The sequence below is a fragment of the Nomascus leucogenys genome, chromosome 1a (assembly GCF_006542625.1).
Source record: "Nomascus leucogenys isolate Asia chromosome 1a, Asia_NLE_v1, whole genome shotgun sequence".
NCBI classification, from domain to species: domain Eukaryota; kingdom Metazoa; phylum Chordata; class Mammalia; order Primates; family Hylobatidae; genus Nomascus; species Nomascus leucogenys.
The window spans coordinates 90,486,687-90,499,928 of record NC_044381.1 but is presented as its reverse complement, the minus strand read 5'-3'; the positions used below and the strand labels follow the sequence as shown (position 1 = coordinate 90,499,928).

At 41.3% G+C, this 13,242-nt stretch overlaps 1 protein-coding gene across 8 annotated transcripts in view; it reads left to right on the top strand.

The window, feature by feature from the left end:
- The window catches only part of NUMB (NUMB endocytic adaptor protein), a 198,533-nt gene that overhangs the window by 44,186 nt on the left and 141,105 nt on the right, over positions 1-13,242 (top strand). For all 8 annotated transcript variants that reach the window (XM_030813069.1, XM_003263675.3, XM_030813058.1 and 5 more), the window contains exon 2: positions 5,678-5,809. The gene's annotated coding sequence lies outside the window, so the exon portion shown is untranslated. The remainder of the gene's footprint in view (positions 1-5,677; positions 5,810-13,242) is intronic.

The window sequence follows — 13,242 nt, the reverse complement described above, 5'->3', positions numbered from 1 at the left end:
TTTTCTTGAAAATAGTTACAAGAGGCCGGACGTGGTGGCTCACGCCTGTAATCCCAGCACTTTGGGAGGCTGAGGTGGGCAGATCACTTGAGGCAGGGAGTTCGAGACCAGCCTGGCCAACATGGTGAAACCCTGTCTCTACTAAAAATACAAAAATTAGCTGAGCGTGATGGCTCATGCCTGTAATCCCAGCTGCTTGGGAGGCTGAGGCAGGAGAATTGCTTGAAGCTGGGAGGTGGAGGTTGCAGTGAGCCAAGACCATCTCAAAAAAAAAAAAAAAAAAAGAAAAAATAGTTGCAAGACAGTAAGGAGAAATAGTTTATTGTGCTGGCATGGAGGCAGAAAGATGTGGAGTGTAATCATAGAAAAATGTGAAATGTTACTTTAGTTATTTTGGCTATATCATTGTTCATTTTGGTCAAATAACATGTAAGGTGTTTTCCCTAGTAACAGTGTTGTTTCTTGAATATCTGAAAAGCCTTTACAAGACCTATTGTTATTTCTCTGTGTTTTGTTGGTATTTAGCCCTCCTTTTAACACAATTGTTAAAACTGAAAGCAGAACATGAGAAGCACTACAGTCTTGTTAAAGAATCAGACCAATGATTCAGACGAAATGAAGTGAAACACATTTTTGGCTAAAAATAGCATTTTGCAAATTACATCTGAAGTTGGTTTGTTAGAGCATCTATTGGTAATGAAATTCAGCTGTCCTTATTCTGTGTTTTGTGTGTATTTTTAAAACATCATTATTAGCTGGGCGCGGTAGCTCACACCTGTATCCCAGCACTTTGGGAGGCCGAGGCAGGCGGATCATGAGGTCAAGAGATCGAGACCATCCTGTCTAACACAGTGAAACCCTGTCTCTACTAAAAATACAAAAAAATTAGCTGGGCGTGGTGGTGGGTGCCTGTAGTCCTAGCTACTCAGGAGGCTGAGGCAGGAGAATAGCGTGAACCCGGGAGGCAGAGCTTGCAGTGAGCTGAGATCACGCCACTGCACTCCAGCCTGGGCGACAGAGCGAGACTCAGTCTCAAAAAAAAAAACCCACCCCTCTGCCCGCCCCCCCAAAAAAACCATCATTATCTGGGGGCCAGGCACGATGGTTCATGCCTTTAATCCCAGCAAATTGGGAGGCTGAGAAGGGCAGATCGCTTTGAGCTCAGGAGTTCAAGACTAGCCTGGGCATCATGGTGAAACCCCATCTCTATGAAAAATTAGCCGGGTGTTGCTGGCTTGCGCCTGTACTCCCAGCTACTCAGGTGGCCGTGGCTGCAGAATCGCTTGAGCCAGGAAGCGGAGGTTGCGGTAAGCCATGATCACACCACTGCATTCCAGCCAGAGCGACAGAGTGAGACCCTGTCTCAAAACAAACACCCCTGCAACATTATCTGAAAGTAGATGGCCATGCAAAATGAGTTTCTCTTGGTTTTTAACTAATTTTTCCTTTAAGACCATATAAGCCTTTCCTATATATTCGCTGAAAACTTAAGGCTGTGATACTTGGAATTAAGAGTAAATGAAGACTGGGTGTGGTGGCTCATGCCTGTAATCCCAGCACTTCAGGAGGCTGAGGTGGGCAATCACTTGAGGTCAGGAGTTCGAGACCAGCCTGGCCAACATGGTGAAACCCCGTCTCTACTAAAAATACAAAAATATTAGCCGAGTGTGATGGCATGTGCCTGTAGTCCCAGCTACTCAGGAGGCTGAGGCATGAGAATCCCTTGAACCTGAGAGGTGGAGGTTGTAGTGAGCTGAGAGCGTGCCACTGCACTCCAGCCTGGGTGACAGAGTGAGACTCTGTATAAAAAAAAAAAGAAAAAAAAATTGAGATAATTAAATTTAAAACAGTAAAATTCAGGTGTGACTACTTAATATTATAATACTGCATTGGTTTGTGGGCTTTTGAAGGCAGGAACTGTATCATTGTGTTTAGCATACATAATAAAAGAACTCTTTGTTTTGTTTGTTTGTTTTTATTTTGTTTGTTTTGACTTGGAGTCTTGCTCTGTCACCCAGGCTAGAGTGTGGAGTGCAGTGGCATGGTCTGGGCAGTGGCGCAGTCTCGGCTCACTGCAACCTCCACCTCCTGGGTTCAAGCGATTATTGTGCCACAGCCTCCCGAGTAGCTGGGACTACAGACGCGCACCACTAGGCCCAGCTAAGTTTTGTATTTTTGGTAGAGACGAGGTCTTACCATGTTGGCCAGGCTGGTCTCGAACTCCTGACCTCAGGTGATCCACCCATCTCGGCCTCCCAAAGTGCTGAGATTACAAGCGTGAGCCACCATGCCCGGCCTCATTTTTTAGAAAAATAATCAAATCATTAGAAGCAAATGTTCCCAGTTCTAGTAAAATCTGATTTTTAAATACAAAATTATTTAATTAAAAAATAGGCACAGTGGCTCACACCTGTAATCCCAGCACATTGGGAGGCCGAGGTGGGTGGATCACGAGGTCAGGAGTTAAAGACCAGCCTGGCCAACATGGTGAAACCCTGTCTCTACTAAAAATACAAAAATTAGCTGGGCGTGGTGTTCTGTGCCTGTAGTCCCAGCTACTTGGGAGGCTGAGGCAGGAGAATTGCTTTAACCTGGGGGAGGCAGAGGTTGCAGTGAGCCGAGATCACGCCCGTGCACTCCAGCCTGGGTGACAGAGCGAGACTCTGTCTCAAAAAATAATAATAATAAACAATAAAAATTAAAATAATAAAAAATAAAAAATAGGCTCTGGAGTCAGACAACCTGTTTTACTACTCTTTTAAAAACCCCATACCCACTATTTCATATTTTTGTGATCTTGGAAATTATTTGTGCCTCAGTTTTCCTAGTTACAAAATGAGAATATTTAACAGTTGCTTTTGGCTGGGCACAGTGGCTCATGCCTGTAATGCCAAGGTGGGAAGACACTTGAGGCCTGGAGTTTGAAACCAATGTGGGCAACATGACAAGACCTTGCTTATACAAAAAATAAGAAGAATTGGCCAGACATGGTGGCACATGTCTGTAGTCCCAGCTACTTGAAAGGCTGAGAGGCAGAAGGATCACTTGAGCATGGGAGGTTCAGGCTGCAGTGAGCTGTGATCATCACGGCTCTCCAGGCAACAGAGCAAGACCCCCCATCTCTCTCTTATTTTTTTTTCTTCTTGTGAGACGGAGTTTCGCTCTTGTTGCCCAGGCTGGAGTGCAATGGTGTGATCTCGGCTCACTGCAACCTCCACCTCCCCGGGTTCAAGCCATTCTCCTGCCTCAGCCTCCCGAGTAGCTGGGATTACAGGCATGTGCCACCATGCCCAGTTAATTTTGTATTTTTAGTAGGGACAGGGTTTCTCTATGTTGGTCAGGCTGGTTTCAAACTCCCGACCTCATGTGATCCGCCTGCCTCAGCCTCCCAAAGTGCTGGGATTACAAGTGTGAGCCACCGTGCCCAGCCAAGACCCCTCATCTCTTAAAAAAATAGTCAATTTCGTGAGAGTTATTGAGGATTAAATGGGATAATCCATAGGAGGTGCTTAGAAGAGCTTTTGGCAAATAATCAGTCCCCATTAAATGTTAGCTGCCCAGCTGGGCATGGTGGTGTATGCCTGTAAACAGCAGTTTGAGAGGCCAAGGTGGGAGGATTACTTAAACCCAGGAGTTTTTTCAGCCTGTGTGAAACTGTCTTTACAAAAAAATTTTTTAAAAATTAGCTGGGCGTGGTGGCATGCACTTGTAGTACTAGCTACTTGGGAGGCTGAGGTGGGAGGATCACTTGAGCCCAGGAGTTTGAGGCTGCAGTGAGGCATGATTGTACCACTGCACTCTAGCCTGGGCAATAGATCAAGACCCTGTCTCTAAAAAAAAAAAAAAAAAAAAATTAACTGCTGCTTGTCTTCTTATTCAGGAACAGCACTATTCTGTTGCATTGTTTGGTGAATTTATTTTGCTTCTAAAACATGCAAGTATATTCAGATTGCAGTATGACAGATCAAAATACACATTTAAAATTAGTTTTGGATTAAAGTTCTAAGAATTTTTACTTTTAGCTACTACAACTTTAATTTCTGTAAAAATAGATTAGCCATTTTCCAATTTATTCAGTTTTTTTTCTAATAAACTTTATTGATACCTGCTATTTATTAGGCATTGTACTAGATGCTAGGAATATAAAGTGGAGCAAACTTAGTTATGACCTTCAGCTGCTTAGAAGCTAGTGAAGAAAAGCACTACTGAGTTTTACAGTGTTTTAAACAAATACATATTTACAGTTTTGTAAATAACTTTTTGTACCATGTCATTATTAAAATGATTTTTTTTTCATCTCCTGGAAGGTATGTGAGCTGAACATTTTCACCTTTTGGATTGGCCTCTTATAGCATGTTATCTGTTTACCACAATTCTGTGGTATCTGTAATCATTATTGTTTTGCAAATAAACTGAGGTTTAAAGAGGTTATAATTAACTCATCCTACAACTACAAAACTCACTTTAAAAGCTTACTAAGTTGTAAAGCTCATTCATTCAGCCTGCACAACATAGTGAGACCTCATCTGTACCCACCCCCACCCCCACCCTCTACCTCCCCCAAAAAATTAGCTGGTCATGGTGGTACATGCCTGTAGTCCCAGCTACTCAGGAGGCGGAGGTGAGAGGATCGCTTGAGCCTGGCAGGTTGAGCCTGCAGTGAGCCGAGATCACGCCACTGCACTCCAGGCTGGCAGACAGAGCGAGACCCAGTCTCTGAAATACAAAAAATCCATTCTATCATTCTTCCTCCCATATATTATAAGATTCGTAACCTATATTAGAAGACTTAACCCATTTATGTTGTATTTGAGATATATGTGTCTATTTCCCTATTAAAATTAGGAGCTTTTCAGAGGAGTGACTAATCTTATGTTTTGGGTAGCCCAGCAACAAGTAGACTACTTGTTACATATTGGATACCTAATAAATATTAGTTGAATAGTGAGTATGTAGGATGTTAGAAGTATAAGGAATTTTAGAGTTCATGTAAATCGTACAGACACTAGAATTTCTAAAAAGAATTTATAGATTGCTTACATAGAATTATAGCTCTTTATTTTGGCTATGGAGAACTTAAACAACAACTGCTACCATCTACTGCTACTTTTACATAATCTCATAAAAGAAGCCATTTTGACACCAAAAATGTAGGAAGGACAGTTTCATAGTAAGCATAATTGGTAACTTTATACATAGTTTTAGTCATGGCTGGCATCTGTTCAAGAATTAGATTTGAACCACTGTTTAATTCAACCTTCCCCTTTTAGAGATGATAAAATCTAGCCCATAGAGACGTATCAAAGTTCTTACAGCAAGGGAGAATGATCGCTGAGTTTGGAACCCAGGTTTTCTGACTCCTAGCCCAAAATTTTGATCTGGTTCCCTCAATCTTCATCACATGATCAGACTTATGCACAGAGAATTTGTGACTTAACTGAGATCATATAGCTCTTAAGAATGAACCCATATTATCCACCTCAGTTTTTAAAATTGTTATTATTTTTGCCGTGTTTCAAGAATTGCACAGGCCAACTCTATTTTTAGTGAAACCTGTGCATTCATTTCTATGTATCGTAACCAACTCCATCAGTCCTTACCCAACTATAGAAGTGAAATTTTAAGTGATTGAAAGGAGGTATGTATATTTAGGATTTTCTTTCCTTGAAAATTTCAGATTTGAGGCTTAAGCAACTTCTTCCGGGGAAGAGTGCCAGTGCAGCTGCTGTTACAATTCAAGATCTTGATTTATATCCATAGATTGGAATATTGGTGGGCCAGCAATCCTCAGACACCTCACTTAGGACAGGTAAGTGAAAGAGATACTTAAGGATAAGCAAAGTGGATTGAAAGCTAACAGTCTTTCTTCCGGTTTGTAGTTAAGATGCAAACATTTTATCGTCTTTACAAATACAACCCTTTGTCCTGGTAAAATCACTTGGAATCTTAGGTGAGTAGGGTGAAACATTTCCTTAATTGTAAAATTTGTGTCAAAATGTTTTATAATGGTAAAACTTAGAATAATTAAAATTGTTTTTCTTTTTGTCTGTTTTCCAGATTGTAATTATGAGCTTGTGTTGCAGTTATCTATTACTGTGTAACAAAGTACCTCAAACTTAGTGGCTTAAAACAACAGTCATTTATTTTGTTCATATATTTGCAATTTGAGCAAGGCTTGATTGGTAAGGATGCTTGTCTCTGTTAACATACAGCATGAGGTGGGGTGGCTGGAAGGGTTGGAGTGGCTCAGTGGCTGGGAACTGGGATCCTTTGAAGGCAGGCTTGCTCACTCACATATCTGGTGGTTAAAGCTGGCTGTTGGCTGGGACCTCAGCCTGGGCTGTTGGCAAGAACACCTTCATGTGACTTCTCCTTGTGGCTGCTTGGCTTATTCACAGCATGGTGCCTGGGTTCCGAGAGAGAGAGCATCCCAAGAGAGGAAGGCAAAGGTGCATGGCATATTTGACTTGGTTTTGGAAGTCACATGCTTTGCTCTGTCCTACTGGTTGATATAGTTGTAAAGGTCCTCCCAAGTTTCAAGGAAGCTGTGGACATAGATCCCACCACTTGAAAGGGTCAACATCACATGGTAAGAAGAGCATATGGGATGGAATCTAACGTTGTAGGCATCTTTGGAAAATATCTGCCACAATTTGTATTACTTTTGAGATAAAGAATATAAATAACATGTAATATATGAAAAAGAGGAATATTTGCAGGATATTATGGTGTATGAGTTCAATAAGAATTTGATGTGTTCTTGTGTAGTAGAGCATGATATTGAAAATAAGATGTCTAAACAGAAAAAAAGTGAAATAGATGTGGAATTTTCTTTTTTTTTTTTTTTTTGAGAAGGAGTTTTGCTCTTGTTGCCCAGGCTGGAATGCAATGACACAATCTCCGCCCACTGCAACCTCTGCCTCCTGGGTTGAAGTGATTCTCCTGCTTCAGCCTCCCGAGTAGCTGGGATTCCAGGCATGCACCACCACACCTGGCTAATTTTGTATTTTTTGTAGAAATGGGGTTTTGCGGTATTGCCCAGGCTTGTCTCAAACTCATGAGCTCAAGCCGTCTGCTCATCTCGGCTTCCCAAAGGGCTGGGATGACAGAAGTGAGTTTTTTTTTTTGTTTTTTTTTTGTTTTTGCATTTAAAAACAAGATGAGGCCTGGCATGGTGGCTCACTCCTGTCATCCCAGCACCTTGGGAGGCCCAGGTGGGTGGATTACTTGAGGCCGGGAGTTGGAGGCCAGCCTGGCCAAAATAGTGAAACCCCATCTCTACTAAAAATACAAAAAATTAGCTGGGCGTGGTGGTGCACGCCTGTAACTCCAGCTACTCTGAATGCTAAAGTGGGAGAATCAAACAACCTCATCAAAAAGTGGGCGAAGGATATGAGCAGACACTTCTCAAAAGAAGACATTTATGCAGCCAACAGACACATGAAAAAATGCTCATCATCACTGGCCATCAGAGAAATGCAAATCAAAACCACAATGAGATACCGTCTCACACCAGTTAGAATGGCAATCATTAAAAAGTCAGGAAACAACAGGTGCTGGAGAGGATGTGGAGAAATAGGAACACTTTTGCAGTGGGACTGTAAACTAGTTCAACCATCGTGGAAGACAGTGTGGCAATTCCTCAAGGATCCAGAACTAGAAATACCATTTGACCCAGCCATCCCATTACTGGGTATATACCCAAAAGATCATAAATCATGCTACTATAAAGACACATGTACATGTATGTTTATTGCGGCACTATTCACAATAGCAAAGACTTGGAACCAACCCAAATGTCCATCAATGATAGACTGGTTTAAGAAAATGTGGCACCTATACACCATGGAATACTATGCAGCCATAAAAAAGGATGAGTTCATGTCCTTTATAGGGACATGGATGAAGCTGGAAACCATCATTCTCAGCAAACTATCGCAAGGACAGAAAACCAAACACTGCATGTTCTCACTCATAGGTGGGAATTGAACAATGAAGAACACTTGGACACAGGAAGGGGAACATCACACACCGGGGCCTGTCGTGGGGTGGGGGGGGTGGGGCATAGCTTTAGGAGATATACCTAATGTAAATGATGAGTTAATGGGTGCAGCACGCCAACATGGCACATGTATACATACGTAACAAACCTGCACGTTGTGCACATGTACCGTAGAACTTAAAGTATAATTTAAAAAACAGTGGGAGAATCGCTTGAGCCAGGAGGTGGACGTTACAGTGAGCTGAGATCTGTGCCACTGCACTCCAGCCTGGGTGACAGAGAGAGACTCTGTCTCAAAAAAGCCGAAAAATAAATAAATAAAACCAAGATAAGGTGTTTTATAATAGACAGATTAGGAATAATGATTATAGGTAATGTAAAATACTGTATCTTAAATAACGAATATATGCATATATGTGCAAACATACAGAAAGCCTTTAAGCATTTAAGTTGACTTTTTGTTTTAAACATTTGTTTTTAGCTCACTTTTGCTTTTAAGAAGTCAGAGTGGGTTAATTGCTGATACCTGATACAGATCTATTGAATATATTATCTTCTGTACGCCTGTGCCTGAGGGGATGAAAATCTCTCAAATAGTGAAATACTGTTCTCTGAAACAAATAACAACAGAAGTTCCTAAACACTCTAAAGAAATTACAAATATGGTAGTGTTTGTTTTGGTACTTTATGTAATCCTTGGAAGGAAGTAAATGATAAAGTTCTTGTGTAAAGATACATGACTATGTAAAGTTAATTTTATTTTTATTTATTTTTTTAGCCATAGGTCTTACTATATATTGCCAAGGCTGGAGTGCCATGGCTATACATAGGCGTGATCGTAGCGTACTTGTATCCTTGCATAGCTGGGACTATAGGTGTGCACCACTGTGCAGGGCCTGTACAAATTATTTAAAAATGCAAAAAGGATTTTTAGTAATTCTGGAAGAAGTAAATTATATTGCTTAGAGATTAGTGTTCTCCTACTTACCATTTTTTAAAATGAGATTCCTAGTTCTAAAATTACAATGATTCTTATTTGAAAAACGGCATTCAGTTCATGATTTTACAGGTTTTTGTTAATACAGAAGTTATATGGCTTTTTTTTTTTTATTACTCCTAACCCTCCTGTACCCTCTAGTCCTGATTATTAAAAGGTATAGTACCTTCTGTGAATGAAGTGTTTAAAATTTGGAGTAGGGAAGTAATTAGCATATCATAAAAATTTACCATGCTAACCATCTTTAAATGTTAAGTACATTCACATTGCTCTGCAGCCAATATTCAGAACTCCTTTGATCTTGCAAAACTGAAACTCTATACCCGTTATTATTTATTTATTTTATTTACTTATGTATTTTTTTGAGACAAGGTCTTGCTCTTTCTCCTAGGCTGGAGGGCAGTGGCATGATCTTGGCTCAGTGCACCTTCCACCTCCCAGGTCCAGGTGATCCTCGTATCTTAGCTTTCCAAGTAGCTGAGATTACAGGGATGCGCCACCACACCCAGCTAATTTTTGCATTTTTAGTAGAGATGGGGTTTCACCATGTTGGCAAGGCTGGACTTGAACTCCTGACCTTCAGTGATCTGCCTGCCTCAGCCTCCCAAAGTGTTGGGATTACAGGTGTGAGCTACGTTGCCCAGCCTAATTATTATTATTTTTAGAGACAGGGTCTTGCTCTGTCGCTTAAGCTGGAGTATAGTAGGCACAATGATAGCTCACTGCAGCCTCAAACTCCTGGGTTCAAGCAATCCTCTTACCTCAGACTCCCTAGCGGCTAGGGCTACAGGTGTACACCACCATGCCCAATTAATTAAAAAATTTTTTTGTAGAGATGGGGTCTCATTATGTTGCTAATACAAAAATTAGCTGGGCATGGTGGTGTGTGCCTGTAGTCCCAGCTACTCAGGAGGCTGAGGCAGGAGAATCGCTTGAACCTGGGAGGCACAGGTTGCAGTGAGCCGAGATCATGCCACTGCACTCCAGCCTTGTGACAGAGTGAGACTCTCCCTAAAAAAAAAAAAAAAAAGAACTTAGAATTAATTAAGAGAGATGGAGCTTGTAATAACTAATTATAGGAAGAAAGAGAAAAAAGACAGTGAAAAAAAAAGAATACATTTAAGCAGTTTGGGTCAAACTCCTGGCTTCAAGTGACCCTTCTGCCTTGGCCTCTCAAAACGTGCTGGGATTACAGGTGTGAGCCGCTACATTTGACCACCTTACTATTTTTTTTTTTAAATGTAATGCCACAATACCTAGTATGAGATTATAATTTTTTAAATTTTTATTTTTTTTCTATTGGCAACACTTCATTCCATAAAGTAGAGTGTGTTTCTGCCTTGTTTTTTAAAAAGGCAATGATTTGTTTTGAAAGGATAATAGCTACTATCAGGTTTTTGTTAATACAGAAGTTACATGGCTTTTTTTTATTACTCCTAACCCTCCTGTACCCTCTAGTCCTAATTATTAAAAGGCATAGTACCTTCTGTGAGTGAAGTGTTTAACAAAAGTGTTTAAAATTTGGAATAGGGAAGTAATTAGCGTATCATAAAGAGATATGGCTACTATCCAGTCAGGTGACACGTTGAGACTTCTGCACTATTAGAAATACTATTGGAGTTGTTTCTTCATTAGACTCTTTTAAAGCCTGCTGATAGTTTGATGCCAGGCACGGAGGACAAAGGCTGTTGGTGTTGAGCTATTTGGGAGTTTAGGATTTTTATTAGTAAACAGAATAAATGATGTCAGAAATTCCATGTAGAACAGACAAGGGTTGCTGAAAAAAAACTTTTTCTAAGTGGTTCTGGCAGTGGTAACATTGGGTTTCCTTAATGGACATGCCAACTGCCATTTACTGTGCATTTATTTTGTACCAGGTGCTATGTTAAACCATTTATATACTTTATTGTTTAATCATTATGAGGTAGATGGTTTTATAAATGAGGAAACGGAAGTCTAGATTAGTTAAATGACTTTGAAGGACAGAGTGAAAATTTAAATCGAGGATCGTCCAAAGACTGTGTGCTGTTACTACTGCCCATAGTACTGATTTGCTTATCTTTTACTTGGCGTAACCATCTATATATTTTAGCCCAAGGGATAGATGTTAAATTGGACTTCTGGGTAGAAGGGAAGATTGGCTTTTTGTTTGTTTGTTTTGTTTTTTGATACAGAGTCTTGCTCTGTGGCCCAGGGTGGAGTGCAATGGCATGATCTTGGCTCACTGCAGCCTTCGCCCTCCAGGTTCAAGTGATTTTCCTACCTCAGCCTCCTCAGTAGCTGGGGCTACAGGCACACGCCACCACACTTGGCTAATTTTTGCTATTTTTAGTAGAGACAAGGTTTCATCATGTTGGCCAGGCTGGTCTCAAATTCCTGATCTCAAGTGATCTACCCGCTTCAGCTTCCCAAAGTGCTGGGATTACAGGCATGAGCCACCGTGCCTGGGGAGGATTGGTTTTTATAGTTACCTTACTTGTTTGTTTTATAGTATGGCGTTGTCATGTATAAGAAACTTCGAGGCAGGCAGTAATTGATAGTATCACAACTGTGTGTTTAAAGTCGAAGACAGCTATTTCAACTTTAAGTTAATCCCAGTTTAAAAGTTCAAATTTAATTGTTTTATCCTAACACATTAATTCTTTTTTTTTTTTTTGAGACGGAGTCTTGTTGTCGCCCAGGCTGGAGTGCAGTGGCGCAATCACAGCTCACTGCAAGCTCCGCCTCCTGGGTTCACGTCATTCTCCTGCCTCAGCCTCCCAAGCAGCTGGGACTACAGGCACCCGCCACCATGCCCAGCTAAGTTTTTGGATTTTTAGTAGAGATGGGGTTTCACCATGTTAGCCAGGTTGGTCTTGATCTCCTGACCTTGTGATCTGCCCACCTCGGCTTCCCAAAGTGCTGGGATAACAGGCATGAGCCACCGCCTAACACATTATTTCTAAATTCCCTGGTATATATACCTGCAGAATACAATGGAGAAACTAAATTATAACTATTTATTTTCCCTTTTAAAGGAAACTTTGTATATTAAAAAAGAGACTAAGCAATTATTCTCTCTTTTCATTTATACATTTTTTTGAGAAGGGATCTCACTCTGTTGCCTAGGCTACAGTGCAGTGGCACTAGTGAGCATAGCTCACTGCGGCCTCCACCTCTCTTGCTCAAGTGATCCTCCCATCTCAGCCTCTCAAGCAGCTGGAACTACAGGTGCACACTACCAAGCCATCAATGATAGACTGGATTAAGAAAATGTGGCACATATACCCCATGGAATACTATGCAGCCATAAAAAAGGATGAGTTCATGTCCTTTGTAGGGACATGGATGAAGCTGGAAACCATCGTTCTCAGCAAACTATCACAAGGACAGAAAACCAAACACCGCATGTTCTCACCGATAGGTGGGAATTGAACAATGAGAACACTTGGACACAGGAAGGGGAACATCACACACCGGGGCCTGTCACGGGGTGAGGGGAGAGGGAAAGGATAGCATTAGGAGATCTACCTAATGTAAATGATGAGTTAATGGGTGCAGCACACCAACATGGCACATGTATATATATGTAACAAACCTGCACGTTGTGCACATGTACCCTAGAACTTAAAGTATAATAAAAAAAAAAAATATATATTAATATTCTGTGGAGAATATTGGTATTTTTGTTTTAATCTTCTGTGGGTTGTGGTTCCATATAAATTCAGTTTTCTGAGCTGTGGCAGTGTTATTCAGATCTGTCCCACAAGTGTTCCACCCAGTGGTCAGTCTGGGATCTGGGTGTAGGTCTACTCATTGTCTCAGTTATCAAAGTTTTTATTATGCCAATTGGTATCAGATGCATACCTACACAGGTTGAGGATGAGCCCAGCAGTTCATAAACAACATTATGGGGTCACTTTCCTGCGGACAGAGAGAGAAGGAAAAAAACCCAAAACAACGGAGTTTGTCCTGCCCACTTGGAGGCAAGGCTCCACTGGATGGAGAGAAAGGTTCCCCTCCTTCAAAAGTTTTGTTCCTGGAGGCTTTCCATTCCCAGATTCTTGTGCTGTTGCTGCTGCCCCCACCATGGATGACCTGGGGACTGATGCATGACAGTGTGGAGTTTTCCCAAGCTGCTGAGCACAGTGGCTCATACCTGTAATCCTAGCACTTTATGGGGACGAGGCAGGAGGATAACTTGAGCCCAGGAGTTTGAGGTTGTGGCGAGCTGTGATTGTGCCACTGCATTCTAGCCTGGGCA